At 37.8% G+C, this 14,286-nt stretch overlaps 1 protein-coding gene and 1 long non-coding RNA gene across 9 annotated transcripts in view; one reads left to right on the top strand and one right to left on the bottom strand.

Annotated features, from left to right (window-relative positions):
• Window positions 1-14,286, bottom strand: part of LOC308457563 (uncharacterized protein) — a 280,871-nt gene that overhangs the window by 77,186 nt on the left and 189,399 nt on the right. The window lies entirely within an intron of this gene.
• The window catches only part of LOC308457564, a 206,725-nt gene that overhangs the window by 170,271 nt on the left and 22,168 nt on the right, over window positions 1-14,286 (top strand). The window contains exon 7 of one of the 3 annotated variants that reach the window (XR_013976982.1): window positions 7,510-7,524. The exons of the other annotated variants lie outside the window; for them this stretch is intronic. This is a non-coding gene — a long non-coding RNA (uncharacterized lncRNA). Of the gene's footprint in view, window positions 1-7,509; window positions 7,525-14,286 lie in introns of those variants that run through there. 3 annotated transcript variants of the gene reach the window in all.

Genomic DNA, 14,286 nt, shown 5'->3' with positions numbered 1-14,286 from the left:
AGCATACTATAATATTAAGTCATCATAAAACTGACAGAATCGGACTGAATTAAAATGTAAAAATCTGTAGATTGGATCAGCAACTTGTCCAAGGCCAACTCATCTGGAACCCCTTTCAAAGGCTGTACAAAAATAGTAAAGTATTATGTGTCTTTCATGTTTTGGGGATACTAAGATTCCAAAGCGTAACAATGGTTGAAATTACTATAGTCTCATCTGACCTTCTCATTTCGCAGTACAAAATTCATTAACAATATATTCCAAGAGGCAGTAGCTCAGGTGGCTTTCAAATGAGTAAGAGAAATCCACTTGATCATCATGAAAGCTTGACTTCCGGTCGAGCCACGGACCCGTCGCAAGCGGGATTTTCTCAGTAAGAGAAAGTCTGGGTTCTCAAGGGTAAAAGGGGGTGCTACAGGGCGCGATAGCCCCCCAAAACCCCTCTGGAGGGAAACCAGAGGGTCAGGATCCCAGCGGAGCCGTTTGCAGATCGCCTGGCCGCCAGGTAACTCTGTAATAGGAGCGAAGAGAGCGGCGGGCGGAGAAAGCAGGCACCGGGAAGCCGTTGTCTCACCCTCGAGAACGCAGCCCCAGGCTTGCAGGGTGAGTGACCGATTCTCAAAAGCAATCAATCGGAGCCTAACTTGGATTACAATTGGAATATGAAAGAAAGGCTTTGGGGAAAAAAAGAAGGAGATAAAAAAGAGGTCAGTTTTGACTGCAATCGGAGAGGAGCGCAAGACTACGAGTGGAGCGTGGAGCGGAGGTTGGTAAAACGGCAAGCGGTTTGAGTTTCTCCCTCTTGGAGAACTTGTTAAAAGTGAGATAAATTGTTGCAAAAGTAACAAAAAGTTGCAGAAAAAGAGGATAACTAAAAGAGGGAGCAGAGGGTAACTACTTTGTGACTTTAAAAGGTCTTTGATACAACGAACGGTCTGAGCGAAGTTAGAAAGAAAGAAAGTTACTTCTTGGTACTTTCGGTTTTGGAAAAAAAACTGCAACGAAATAGAACTTTTGTTTCTCTATTTTAAGTTGAAGGAAGTCATCCAGTGACAAAAAATATAATAAAGGGATGGAAAGACAATATTGAACAGTAAATTTTTTTCTTATATGATTGGATACCTCTGCATTTAATTTAATTAAATTTGAACGTTTAAATATAAAAGGAAAGAAAAAAGGACTATGTTGGAATGAGGCTATCTACCCAAGTTGTTTTTGCTTTTTTTTGGCTTTTTTGTGTGAGTCCGCAGAATGAACTGAGAAAGAACAGCTTAGCTGTCTGTCTTCAGTACTATATTTTTATTTGGAGCTAAGGAAAATTGGAGCTGAACTAATCACTCCGTGTTTCATTTTCATTTTCATTTTTCATTTCCCATTATCGGATTAGTCTGGAATGTCAAACTAAAGATCACTCTTCTTTTTCTCTTCTCCGTCTGTTTTTACATCTGAACTTAAAATATTACTGTTTTCACATTTGAACTCAAATATCACTCCAAAATAAGGAGACTGGCAGCCTTTACAATTATTGGTGGTCAGACTCCTTTAGATACTTCTTCTTTATTTCCTACTTCTGGATACACTTGGTGCCCCTTGGACATTTCTGGATATAATTGGAACACCTATCAGTATTTTTAATAACTTTGGCCACATAATTGGATTATAATTTTGGGAATACAATATATAACCATTGGATTACAAAAATTTAGACAGTACAGCAGCATTATTCGGAAGGTATTTCTTCAATAAGAAGTCGGTATGGATATAGCCTAAGTGGTGGCAAGAAGAAAGAAGAAAGGAAGTTAATTTCTTTTTTGCAGTGGGAGATTGATCTTTCAAAAGTGTGAATCTTAAAAATTTATTGGTGTTCCCCCCTATAAGTATATATTTGTGAAAACTATTTTGGAAAAACTGATATACATAAATTGAGTAATATTTGGGTTTAAGTGCATGAGAATTGGGAAGGGTAAAAATTCTTATTTTTTTCTTTCGACGCCTTTCTTTGAAAAGAAGTGATTTTATGATTTATATTAAGATTGAATATTGATTGCTATTGATCGTATATATATTGATTGTCTTTGACTGTATATCATATCAGGTGTTCGGAAATTAATTACAATGTCTCATACACAAAAGAAAGGGGGGGGGAGGAACACCGGTAGAGAGGAGAGGATCAAAACAAGAAGTGGACTTTAAAGGAGAGATTTTGAAAATGTTTGCAGAGATCAATTCCAATATTAAGCAGAGTGGAAAAAATATAGAAGCAAAATTAGAGCAAATGGACAAGAGAATGGGCCAAATGGACAAAAAAAATTGATGTTACAGTTAATGAACTGAAAGGGCAATTGAAGGATGTGAGTAAGAGGACACAGAATTTGGAAGAGGGGTTGAAAAAGACAAGATTGGAAATGAGGGAAGTGAAGAAGGAGGAAGAAAAAATAAGGACGGGAATGTCAGAAATTAATAAAACACAAGAGGAAGTCTGGGATGTGATTTCTATGAACGAACTCAGGCAGAGAGAAGTGAATTTAAGATTGAAGATGGTTCCAGAGGTGCAAGGAGAAAATATTAAAGAGAAGTTAATAAAAGAGATTGCACAATGGATGGAGATGAATGTAGATGAGGTGGCAAGATCGGTGCAAAGTGCTTTTCAAATGAAGATAAGATCGGCTAAGGCAAGAAAATTTCCGGGGGACTGCCTGATTACCTTTAAGGACAGAGAGATGAGAAATTTGATACTCCAGAAAAATAGAGAGAACAGGCTGAACATTGAAGGAAGCTACATAAAGACATCCCGATCAGGCTACTTAAACGGAGAGACCCATATAAACCAACAGTTCAGATTTTAAGGAAGAATAATATAGAATTCAGATGGGAATACCCGGAAGGAATCTCTTTTATTTACAAAAGTAAAAGACATAGACTCACGAGCCCGGAAGAAATAGGAAAATTTTTAAGAAAATATAAAGAGCTGCGAAGTGATGAGGAAGAAACAAGAGAAGTGGAACCAGGAATGGAGGCGGCAGGAGGAGTGGACCCGGATGAACAAGAGGAAGAAAGAAAGAGGGAAGAAGAAGAGAAAGAAGAAGAAGAAGAAGAAGAAGAAGAAGAAAAAGAAGAAGAAGAAGAAGAAGAGGTAGATGAATTATAAAATTTGTAATAAAGAATTCAAAATGGCGAAAATGGAGCTAAAATTATGGACTTGGAATATTAATGGGATTAACGATTAAAAAAATGAAATAAAGTCGAACAACATTTAAAAAAGAAAAATTTGGATATCATTTGTCTACAAGAAACTCACGTGGCAAGAAGACATAAAAAAATTTTAATTAATAAAAGACTGGGAAATGAATTTATATCTTCGGATAGGAGTAAAAAAAGAGGAGTAGTTTTGTACATCAGAAAAAAAATTGAAGCTCAACAAATTTTTTAAGATGAAGAAGGCAGAGTTATGGCAGTTCAAATTAAGTGGCAAGGAGAAAAAATAATAATTGTCGGGATCTATGCACCAAATGGAAACAAGACAGAATTTTATAAAAATTTAGAAGAAAGATTGTTCGAATATGTGGATCAGAAAATTATAATAATGGGAGACCTGAATGGAGTGGTGTCAATGGAAATGGACAGACTGAGAACAACAGGGGTGAGCAAAGATGGGAAATTACCTAAGACTTTTTTCTCAATGACTAAGAATTGTAATTTGATTGACATTTGGAGACTTAGACACCCATTGGAGAAACAATTCACGTTTTATTCAGAACCAAACCAATCCATGTCAAGAATAGACCAGGTATGGGTCTCAAATGAATTAACTCCAAGAATCTCGAAAATTGAAATTCAACCACGAGTGATTTCGGACCATAGTGCAATAAAATTTGAACTAAAGGGTTTTGAAGAAAGAACGTTTAGATGGAGAATAAACGACTATCTTCTAGATGATCAGAAAGTAGTAGAAAATGCTCAAAAGAACCTGTCGGAATATTTTGTAAATAACTGTAATAAGGGAACAAAAATGAGTATGGTCTGGGACGCCAGCAAAGCTGTGATGAGGGGCTTTTTCATTCAACAAAATGCCCTGAAAAATAAAAATAGGAAAAAAAATAAAAAGGAATTATTGAGACAAATAATGGAGAATGAACAAAAATTGATTAAAAAAACCAAATAACGAAAAGATAAGACAAAACATAAAGACTTTACAAACACAGTTTGCAATGATAATAAATAAGGAAGTAGAAGGGAATATAAAAAGAATGAAACAAAGAAATTTTGAATTTGCGAATAAATCAGGAAAATGGCTGGCGTGGCAGATAAAGAAAAGAAAAGAGCAGAATACAGTAAACAAAATCATCATTGAAGGTACGGAAATAGAAGACCCGAAAGAAATTAGAAAAGGATTCCTGGACTTTTATAGACAACTGTACAAAAACAAAGAAAAGAATAATATGAGGAAGATAGAAAGATTCTTAAAGGAAAAAGAAGTGCAGAAGATCCCGACGGAGAAAAAAGATAACTTGAATGCCCCAAATGAAATTGAAGAAATTAAAGAGGCGATAAGCGAATTGAAAAAGGGGAAAGCCCCAGGACCAGATGGATTCACAGCTAGATACTATAAGGAAATGAGAAGCACCCTACTTGTACCACTGAAAGAAGTTGTAAACAATATCTTGAAGAATAGGGAAATACCGGAAACTTGGAAAGAAGCCTTTATTACACTTATCCCAAAACAAGAATCGGACTTAACGCAAGTTAAAAATTATAGGCCTATTTCGCTGTTGAACACTGATTACAAAATCTTTGCAAGTATATTAGCAAAGAGAATGAAAAAAGTACTGCAAGACCTTATACATAAGGATCAGGCGGGTTTCCTTCCTGGCAGACAGATGAAAGATAATATAAGAAATATAATAAATATAATAGAATATCTGAATGCCAGGAATGAGAAACAAGCCATGTTAATCTTTGTGGATGCGGAAAAGGCCTTTGACAATATATCATGGAACTTTATGTTAAAAAATTTGGAACACATGGACGTAGGTACGGAATTTTTTAATGGAATAAAGGCAATATATACAGAGCAAAAAGCGAAGTTGATAGTAAACAATTATACAACGGAAGACATTAAAATAACAAAGGGTACAAGACAAGGATGCCCATTATCACCATTATTGGTGCTGGAGGTTCTGCTAAAATCAATAAGAAAAAATGAAGAAATAAAAGGGGTGTCTGTAGGGAAAAATGAGTATAAAGTCAAAGCATTTGTGGACGATTTGGTAATGACGGTAGAAGAGCCAGCGGGAAGTGTTAAAAGAACCCTAGAAGAAATAGAACAATTTGGTCAAGTTGCAGGTTTTTATTTAAACAAGAGAAAGACCAAAATTATTGTGAAAAATATGGACCAAGAATTAATAGAAGAAATGCAACAAAGTACAGGGCTGGAAGTGGTGAACAAAGTGAAATATTGAGGAGTATGGTTAACCCCCAAGAATATTGATTTGTTTCAAAATAACTATGTACCTGTTTGGAATGGGATAAAAAGGGATCTGGAGGTGTGGGGAAGACTGAAGCTATCTTTTTGGGGAAGGATATCTACGATAAAGATGAGTGTGCTGCCAAGGATGTTATTTCTATTCCAATCACTACCGATAATTAAAGGGGCATCAATTTTCAAAGAATGGCAAAAAATAGTTTCAAGATACATCTGGCAGGGCAAGAAGCCAAGGATTCAGTTTAAGTTATTAACAGATGCGAGAGAAAGAGGTGGCTTCGCCCTGCCAGACTTGAAACTATATTATGAAGCATCATGCCTCTGTTGGTTAAAGGAATGGATTAAATTAGTGAATGGAGAGTTGTTAGATTTAGAAGGATTTGATAAAAGATTCGGGTGGCATGCATATCTGTGGTATGAAAAGAAAAAAATTCATAAAGGATTTGAAAATCACATCTTCCGAAGATCATTGATAGAGGTGTGGGAGAGGTATAAAAATTTGTTGGAACCAAGACTCCCCCATTGGCTTTCACCATTGGAAGTGATGAGTGTGAAAAAGATAAACATGAGGGGGAGGTGGATAACTTATGGAGAATTGATTGTAAGAGAGGGGAGGAAATGGAAAATGAAGACTTATGAAGAGGTGAAAGAATTTGCTTATGATTGGTTGCACCACTACCAGATTAGTGAAATGTTCAAAAAAGACTGTAAAATGTGTGGATATGAAGGAAAAGAATCAAAATTTCAAATAGAGGTATTGAATAATGAGTATAAAAATTTGTCTAAAATGTATAGAATGTTGTTGAAATGGCATACAAAAGATGAAGAGGTGAAATCAGTAATGATACATTGGGCCAGAGACTTTGGTTATAATATACAATATGATGATTGGACGAAATTATGGAATGAAAGGTTAAAATTTACGGCGTGTACCTCATTGAAGGAAAATGTAATGAAAATGGTATATAGATGGTACATAACGCCAGTTAAATTAGGTAAAATGTATAAAACATGTAACAAGTGTTGGAAATCTAAAGAAAAAGAAGGAACTTTCTATCATATGTGGTGGGAATGCAAAAAGGTGAAAGGCTTCTGGGAAATGATATATAAGGAATTGAAAAAGATGTTGAGATATACATTTGTTAGAAAACCAGAAGCCTTCCTACTAGGATTGGTAGGTAATGAAATTAATAGAAAAGATTGTAAACTTTTCCAATACGCTGTAACAGCTGCAAGAATACTTCTGGCGCAAAGATGGAAGCAGGAAGAAATTCCAACTGTGGAAGAATGGAGAATGAAACTGACTGGGAAGATTCGATATCAGAAAGACCAAAAGTTTATCGAGGACTGGGGGAAATTTACAGATTATCTGAAAAGCATATGTGATGCACAGACAACGCTTGTTGGTTTTGAAGAGTCTCTGTGAAAAATTAAGAAATATTGTAAAAAAGAAAGTAGGAGAAAGGAAGAGGAATGGTTAAAGGCAATAATAAGTTCAGAAATGCGTTAACAATAGAAATTTTAACAAAAGATTGGCAGAGAAACTGAGGGAAGTCAAAAATTGATGAATGTGAGAGTTAATATGAGTTGATTGTATAAAAATGTTTGGAAAATGAATTAAAAAAATTATTAAAAAAACCCAAAAACAAAACACTAAGATCATCATGAAAGCTCACGGATGGTTCCATGCAGAGTGGCAGCATACCTTTCAGTAGTAGATCCTAGGAACAAATGATGGGATGGCTCTCACTTGCATTTCCCATCTGTGAAGTTCCACAGCCATGGATACAAAATGCTGGATCGATGGACTTTGATCTAGGTGGGCAAACTTTTGTTCTACTGAGGGCTGCATTTCATTGGGAGTAATTTATCAGGGGCTACAGTAAGCAGGGCAGAATCCTGCGGAGGGCAGGACCAGAGTCAAAAGTGTATAGCACCGCCCTTTTCCTTTTCTTTATCTTGCTGCCACACTCATTCTCTCTCCCCCCCTTTCCTTCTCATTCTCTCTACCCCTCATCCCTATGCAGCAAGATGCCACTGGAGGGACCAACTGCAAGTCTGAACTGGACTTCTAAAAGCTACAGGTTGCCTACACCTGGTATAAACGGGGTCTTTCTAAAAGCATTTATTATGATCTGCTATCAGGGAAGAATCATAACAGGTTTGCAATTTAGAAGAAAATATGTGCTTGAAAACCAACCCATTCATTTCTGCTAAGGGATCAGGGATCATATGCTTTCTTTTTTTACTCAGTGACCCCAATTTTATGGCCTTTTTCATATGCATGCTGAATTCAAAATACCGCCAGTACTTAAAAAAAACAAAAACACACACCTCTTAACAGGCTTTTCAGTCATGTGAGGACAAAAGTCATATTCACAGTAACCTTAGTGCTCATTAGTGGAAAAAAGGGGAAAGCATGCATAATGTCAGCTAGCACCACGGCTGCAAGAAAATTAGAAGAAAGGCAACATTGTGTCTGAAGCTTATTAAACTGCAAACTTTTTCCTCAGCAATCAAGGCAGTGCATAGATGCAAATGAGACACTTACATAATGCTATTATACTTGAAGTGTGACTAAAAAGCTGGACTGATTAAGTTACTATGCAAGGTTTGGAGCTATTTTGCTTTCTCCCTTAAAGCAAAACATATTATGCATATTAACTGTTTAAAATGGACCATTCTGAAATTGCTCAGAACCAAATATTTCTACACTGAAGTGGCTCCCATTTTAAGTTTTGTTTATTTTTTCCTAAGCAGTAGCAGAGAGCTGAATGAACATCTTCTCTAAGCATCTTTTCAATTTCACAGGCTGGATTTCAGTCTAATCTCAGCAAGGCACAAGTGTGCCCAAATGGATTTATCAAACTGCACTGTGCATTACGTTACTCAGATTTCAACAGCCTATTGACAGTAAGACAATTTCTATTTTCAGACGAGTACTCTGCATCAACATGCATCATGTGTAACTAAGGTCATGGTCCCCCACACAATTGCAAATTAAATGTATGAACCTCACAGTTTACAATGGCCCTGTTAACTGTCGTGATAACCGGGGATGGACGTATGTGTCAAATCTTAGCTTCTCATTTTCTAATCTTAAAATAAGTTTGCCACATCTTCGTATCACCTTGTGAATATTATAGGTTACTGACTCATCCTTCACAACAAGGTCCCAAAACCGGTTACAACTATAATGTGTAATTTTACCTAATATGCACTTTTTGCAAGCAGTTTCCCCAAAGTGTAAAGCATTTTCACAAATTTGTTTTTTCTTCTTCCAAATTTCCCCTTGATATACACCCCCCGTTTTTGTTAAACTGCATCACAAAATTCAGAAAAGCTTGTATTTCAAAGGAAAGATTGATTCAGTTATTTTTGGGAAGGCATGAATTAAGCAGGTTCACACCGAAATGCTCACCAAATTGAACTTCTCCCCTCATCTCTACTGATAATAACACTACTTTTAATAATGTCAACTCTGGTCTATGGAGAGATGGGTTTAAGAATCAGAATTTTGCCTATGTGAAAACTCAGCTTCCTTTTATAAACTGGGGGCCACGACATCATCAGTAGTGGCTGAGTGGGAGGTATATGAACCCCAGTCTCCCAGGTCCAGCCCTCTAACCAAAACCACCACACTGGCTCTCAAATTGAAATCATTCGAGAGTAGGTGATATCTTATAAGAGTTAACATTTTTTAAAACTGTTTTTTTTTTTAATTTTTAAGCTGAGCTTTAAATCGTGTTTTTAAAAATTATTTTCTTATAGTTTTATTGATTTATACTGCATTTTAATTTTACAGTCTCCCCACCCCGCCCATTTTTGTCAGTCACCTAGAGAACTTGTTAGGAAATGGCTATAAAAATATGGCTGTTTTTGTGTTGCTGGCATTGTTGTTGTTATGAATATAATCTCTGGCTATATTGATGCATTTGTTACTGAGAGGCACCCAGCAGGCATACGGCTGCGATGCTACTAAAATGAATATTTCTGATAAGATGGGTTAATTGTCAGAATAATTTGTGCAAGAGTAGCTGATTAATCCTTCCCCTGTGCCTCGCTGCAGATACTTTCATTTTCCTCATACCTTTAGCATTGCTCTATGAATGGCCCCCATTTTTTACACAATGTTCTGTTCTGATTACCATCTCCATCCCACAAATGAAAGTCTATAACAAGAGGAATTGGTATTACAGTGCTGCTATAATTCATTCCCTTGACAGAGACCGAAACGAGAACTGACAATGACACAAAGTAAATCCATTCCTATTCCAATGCCTCAGATTGCAACAGAAACCAGAAGATAGCATAATTTTAACCCATTCATATTGTGACAGAGATGAGAAATGGTTCAAAGCAAAGCCATCTTCTTTGACTTTAGAAATGCTCGTACCAGAAATGAAGATCAACACTAAGCTGGTATTTTTACAAGGCCTCACAACTACACATGTATCCCAGTGGCAGCTGGTGGGCTGGAGCTGCAGAGCTGGTCTCCCGACAGCAATGTTGCTGTGCTTCTCTAGACTGCACTGGGTGGTGATAGGGCAGCAAATGAATCTTTGGCTGAACCAGGTCTCTCATGTCTTTGTTTAGATCAGTGGCGGATTTAGGGGAGCACAACCAGTTTGGTCACAATGGGTGTGAATCCTAGGGGGTGATGCAACTATTATATAGAATATATAGAATGGAAGGCGTCGGGTTGGGGGGCATAAAATTTTGGGGTCTCGCAGAGCACCGCTTAAATTTGAGATCCATCACTGTTGAGATTCCTGCATTGCAGGGATTGGGCTAGGGGTCCCTTCCAACTCTGATTCTACGTCCACTCTAGTCTAGGTGGTCAAATATGCATTACAAAAAAACAGTAACCAGGAAATGCATAATCAAAAAAAGAGAATACAGATTTGTGTTAACATTTGCATGTGCTAGTTTATGCAAATTAGAAATATAGTACATCTCACCATAGTGAAGGAGACTATGGGGAGGTGACGTATCTGCCTGCTCAACCAAGTGTTGATGAGCAACTTTAAATCCCCTGCTCTCCCATTTTATGGAACTTTACCTTTAAACTGGCCTTGAACCACACTCCCCTTCAAGTAGAAGACTGGCAGACAGCCTAAGAGATACATAGACTTCCACCTTTCCACTGTTCAGTCTTCAGTTACTGGTTTTGCATGCAATGGATCAAGCGAAGGAAAAGTTATTGCACACTGGTTGTTTGCATTCCCGTGGGGGGGGGGTGTTTTTACCATTGACAATGATCTTCAAAAACAAAACAAAACCAAGAGACCACACCCCAGGCAACAGGCTGCCAAAGCGTCAAGAGCAGATCCATACTGGGCATTTGACAAAAGATCATTCCCCTAGCTGTGTTACCACTGGCCATCTCTTTAAAGAGGTTTAAAGACTCTCTCAAGGCAAATCTAAAAAAAGTAGTATAAACACCAACAACTGGGAAACACTGGCCTGCAAGCACTCCAATTGGAGAAAAGCCTTTACCAAAGGTGTCATGGGCTTTGAAGACGCTTGAACTCAGGACACAAGGGGAAAACGTGCTAAGAGGAAGGCATGCTTGGCAAACCCTCACCATGATATCAACTCCCAACCAGAAACCTATGTCCCCACTATGGAAGGACGTGTGGATCAAGAACTGGCCTTATGGACTCACTGTTCAAACCATGTTCATGGAAAACCATCTTACTCGGTTCCGAGTGATTGCCAAAGAAGAAGACCACTAACCAGGAGTGCAGTGCAAAGATGGCCAGCTGATCAGTTAGCTGGGCTTTGCACATCAGCTGAAGCTGCCCATGTCCAATGTGCTTAAGTGGCAACGATAACGCTAAAATAATTTTGGGTGCTCGATGGGACTGATCATTTCTGTCAATCTGAAGAACTGTGAAGCATCTTCTGGAACAACAAAGTGAAAAATGTCCAGCTGTATACCAATTCCAACAGGAAGTAATATTTCAGAATTGCTCAGCTTTGGAAAAAAGCACATGTTGGCACATAAAAGGAGGCACAGGAGAGCCTTCTAGCTACAAGAAAGCAACAACAGATTTTGCTACATATTTTAGCAGCGGCCCCACACCATGCCAGCAAATAAAAAAACTCAGAATAAAAGGAACAGAAATGATGCTTTATTTTACAGCTGATGCAAACAGCTGTGCCAGCTATGCCTATCCGAGGGAGGCATAGATACATATGCTTTCTATTGGTAATGATACTAATGTGCTACAGAGCATAGGCCACAGTAATCACCCTTATGATCAATGGCCAGTGAGCGCAAAATTTGAAGTGCAAAATCCTAGCCTCCAATTGATTCAGAGATAAAATACAGGAAAATCATGGGGGCTAACTTCTTTTTTATGTTGAGCCAAAAAAGAAGCTCCAAGCAAGCCTTCTATTTTGCCTGCAGCACTCCCAAAACTGAGCAGACGTAGAAAGCGGATTAGAAAAAACGAGAGGATGAAAGGGCATTAGCATGATACAGAGAATATATCCTCCAAATGGAAAGAGTTACCACTACCTCCCAATATTTCAAGTTTTTGGGTTGCTGGAATTTAGTTATTTTTGTAAGATCTGCATGGGTCCATAAGAATATAAAAATAGATGTATTAACTGTTTGTGGCTTGTTTAGGGGGGAGGACCTTGTTCTCTCTTGCTTCTGTTCATTTTTCTGATTTGACAAGAAACTTCTGGCGATACTTGAATATACATCGGAACCCATCCAGGAAAGCAGCTTACTTACCATATTGATAGCCTTAGGCTCTTGCTGATTTCTTACTAACCAATGCATAAAATTATTTTTAAAGCAGAGCACAGCTTTAAACAAATATTAGATGTAAAATCTAGGTCACCCTTTCTACTGAAGGGCATATTAAGAGATTTCTTAGATTTTTAAGTTAAATACAATTTCTACCACATGACTTTGTGGTTTGAGCTAATTAAATATGTCACAGTTACAGTGATGTAAAAATCAGGAATGTTTAGTCAACATGAGATTTGAGTTATCTTAAACATTTAGGATTAAAAAGGTTTTTACCATTCCCATCCTTGGAGTCTTATTGTTGCAGCCCAGCTTTTCCCCAGGACATTTAAATGAGGTGAAGATTAATGAACAGTTCCAAGACCAGGATGCAAAGACCTATTTTAGGCATGTCAAAGGATTTGTGCATGGCCTAGTGGGATTTCTGACTTCCCTCCCTTGGAAATGCAAACTCCTATGCTATATAAAAAAAGCTATTTTTCAGATTTCACTCAGCTCACATCCTCACCATACATTTGAAGCACACAAAAACCACCCCCGAGAATCCTAGCACTGCAGCTTACCCCTCACAGAGCTACAGTTCCCAGCCACCTTACCAAACTACAGTTCCCAGGATTCTTTGGGGGAAGCAATAGAGTCATAGACTAGCAGAGTTGGAAGGGACCCCAAGAGTCATGTAGTTCCTCTCTGCAGTGCCGGAATCACACCTAAAAGTCATGTGCATTAAATGTATGATGTAGTTGTGACCCTTGTTACAAAAGACATTTAGCATGTGAAGCTGGCAGCATGATTCTAGTAGATCAGGTCCCCCCACAAAAAAGCGCTTTTTCGGGCACTATACCCTAAAACAAGTAGTAGAATCTGTTGTGCAACCTCAGAACTCCACCAGCTTATTCTGCCTTGTGTGCAAACTTAACTTACAGATGCAGGACATAACCAAGGAATCATTTTTAGCATTCTAGTCTGTATCTAATTTTCGGCTGCTGCTGGTGGTTCTCTGGAAGCTGCATGGAATTCAAAGGAAGCACTTAGCCCCCCAAAAAAGTGAGTGGCCCTTTGAAGCTCAGCACAGAGCCATTGTAACATTTGCCATGGATGCCATTTTATCAACCCATTTATTTATTTTTAATCTATCTTTTAATTAGAGCCAAAATGCTTTTTCTGAGAAATATATTAAAAATTAAAATATTAATGAATTAGCTCTAGAACACTGTAATGCTGTCTGCCACCATTTTTCACAATGTTTAATGGCAGTGACCAGAAAGATTGGTTTTTCTTTTAAATTAACATTATATGAGAGCTGTAACACTATGACAACTCTGTGCTGAGCTGTGATAGGCAAAATAACCTGTTAGATCACTGCCCACATCAAAACCACATCTGTTTAAAAAGATGGATAGGTAGCACTAATTGCATCTGCCCCTGTAAATATGATGCTACACTTCTGCTCACCTGCAAAATAAATAAATGAAAACAAAATCTGACTTTCTTCATGTACAATGATTAGATGACAGCCTCATGTGTGGTTGCCTAGTAAAAAGAGTGAACAAAGCATGACTGTTTTAATTTATCTGCTGCTTCCATGAAACGCTCAGACCTCGACCCAGGCTTTGGCAATCCAGAAAACTGTTATACTCACTTGTACCAGAGGATCCCCCTAAATCACTTCTGCTTCTAGAAAAACTGGCACACTGGGTCCAATCCATGCATTTATTCTTGATATGGCAAACAGAACCATAATGGTACTTTAACTTGTGTGGTTTTTTGGTGGTAACTATTTGTGTTTCTGAATATTTTCCACTGTTGTGAGATACAAGATTTGCCACAGCAAATCTTGACAGATGAGTCGCCAAACTGTAGTAAATTTCACCCTCATCAGGCATTCGGAAGAAATTTTATCTTGTAAAAACGGTGCATGAAATCACATAAATTATCTGGCCCCAAACAGAAAGTGTGAACATTAAGTCCACTCCAGATCAGCTCTACCCATCACAGTGATTCCCTCAATAACAAAATATCCCCAAAGGAGTTCAATATT

Source organism: Podarcis pityusensis, assembly GCF_964106645.2.
Source record: "Podarcis pityusensis genome assembly, chromosome: 10".
In the NCBI taxonomy this organism is placed as follows: domain Eukaryota; kingdom Metazoa; phylum Chordata; class Lepidosauria; order Squamata; family Lacertidae; genus Podarcis; species Podarcis pityusensis.
Note: the sequence above shows the minus strand (reverse complement) of the source record. Positions and strands in the feature narration are given on the sequence as shown.